Raw genomic sequence first — 2,305 nt, 5'->3', positions numbered from 1 at the left:
CTTGAATCCCTAGAGAAGAGCAGGGATTCCTTCTCCAATTCAGAAGGCCAGGGGTCCCCCAGGAAGGGTCGATGGCCTGGCTTGGGTCACTTGCAGTACCTGCTGGAGCCCGCTAGTCCTGCCTAGCTCCCGACTCTGCCTAGGGCTTGGTACTTGACGTTGGCCTCAATGTAAGTGTTTACACCACGGAAATCAGCAAATGCTTCAAATCAGGGCTCTTCTTAACGTTGTTGTTAAGTATTTACCCGCACACCATTGACTCCCGGGCCATCACTGTGTGTTGCGAAAGGCTGTGCCGTGACACGTTCAGGCTGAGACCTGCACCGGCCTGTGCTGAGCAGCCTTCTGAGAGCCGCATGGTGCAGAGTCCCTAGAGAAAGGGCTGGAACTGTTAGCAGGAGTGGGGAAGAGGTGCTGGTCTGAAAGAGGAGCTACAGAAGGCTATTCGGGGGTGAAGGAGAGGAAAGCATCTGAGGTAACAAGCCAGGTCTTGGGCGTCTAGGTGGAAGGTGAGGTACGGGGCACAGGTCTGGAGGGAAGTGATAAATTCACATACAGACAGATTCAGGATGAAGTGCTCCAACACCAGCTATCCTGAGTAAGGCCACAATCTGCTCCTCAAGAAACATACTCTAATGAACCAGGTGAGGAACCAAATGCAAATAAGCGTCCTATAAGGGCAAATACAAGTGCCACTGAAGGACACAAGCCACATAACTGGAATTCTATCTGCTGCTTCCAATTGTAGTTCCCTACACTGCCCCAGCTCTTGGCCATGCCTAGGAAGGCACTGGGTCTACAAAGGGATTCCGCACACACCACAACTGCCCGGCACAGGTAAACAGATGGGAAGCAGTAAGGAAGGGCTATGGTCTACAAAGGGAGAACTTAAAAACCCTGCCTTGGCGAATGAGGCTTGGTCCGAGGGCTTGATAGCAAGACTGCTGTCCTTGGAAAGCAAGTAATGGCCCCCAAAGATGTCCACGTCCTAATTCCCAGACCTGTTTATGTGTCACCTTACATAGCAAAGAGGATTTTGCAAATGTCGTTAAGGTAAAGACCTTGAGACAGGGAGATTATTCTGGATTATTCCAGTGGGTCCAATGCAATCATGAGGGCCCTTACCAGTGAAAGAGGCAGGCAGGAGGGTCAGAGATGTGAAGACAGAAGCAGAGGTCAGAGTGATGTCGTTGCTGGCTGGGCCACGAACCGAGGAATGTGGGCATTCTAGAGGAAGACAGATTCTTTCCTAGAGACTCTAGAAGGAACACAGCCCTGCCAACGCCTTGGATTGAGCTTTGTGACACACCTTTTGGACTTTTTTTTTTTTTGAGACAGAGTCTCACTCTGTTGCCCGGGCTAGAGTGCCATGGCGTCAGCCTAGCTCACAGCAACCTCAAACTCCTGGGCTCAAGCGATCGTCCTGCCTCAGCCTCCCGAGTAGCTGGGACTACAGGCATGTGCCACCATGCCCAGCTAATTTTTTCTATATATTTTTAGTTGTCCAATTAATTTCTTTATAATTTTAGTAGAGACGGGGTCTCACTCTTGCTCAGGCTGGTTTCGAACTCCTGAGCTCAAACAATCCGCCCGCCTCGGCGTCCCAGAGAGCTAGAATTACAGGCGTGAGCCACCACGCTCGGCCTGACTTAACGGTTTTAGCTCTCAGTTTTCTCACTCATGAAATGGGTGAGATTCCTTTGTACCTCACAGTGGCTTAGGAAGATTACAGTGTGTGACACACAGAAAGGCCCTCGTTCTCTCGTACATCCATTCAAGAAATATTTCTCAAGGGCCAGGCATTGTTCAGGGGCTGAGGATACGGCAGTGAAGAACATCAAGAAAGACTCTGCCTTTGACAAGCTCAATACACCAGACATAAAGCTAGCTACCCCCACTTGTCTGCCACTCACTTGGTCCTGCTGTCAGCTTTGAGAGACTGATATATTATACACATTTTAGAGATTTGGAAACTGGGGACCTGAGAACTAAAAGGACATCCATATCTGAGGTCACACAAGTCCTAAATATCATCATTCTACAATACATTTTATGACAGCAAAGTCTATCTGCTACACTGTCTGAGGACAGTCTTGTCGCTCTCAAATAAACCAGCGCTTCAAAGCACGAAGTCTACCAGCAGTGCCATTTGCCAGGTGCTGTTCTAAGTGTTTTTCACATACTAACTCATCACAATCTCACCACAACCGTATCGTTTCCCCGCATTTTACAGATGAGGAGCCTGAGGCCCATACATTCAATATATGTGCAAAGTCACACAGCTAGGAAGCAGTGACACTGGAAC

This window comes from Propithecus coquereli, unplaced genomic scaffold (assembly GCF_000956105.1).
Source record: "Propithecus coquereli isolate 6110/MARCELLA unplaced genomic scaffold, Pcoq_1.0 Scaffold1498, whole genome shotgun sequence".
Taxonomy (NCBI): Eukaryota; Metazoa; Chordata; class Mammalia; order Primates; family Indriidae; genus Propithecus; species Propithecus coquereli.
The sequence above is the reverse complement of the archived record's forward strand: the minus strand, read 5'-3'. Positions refer to the sequence as shown.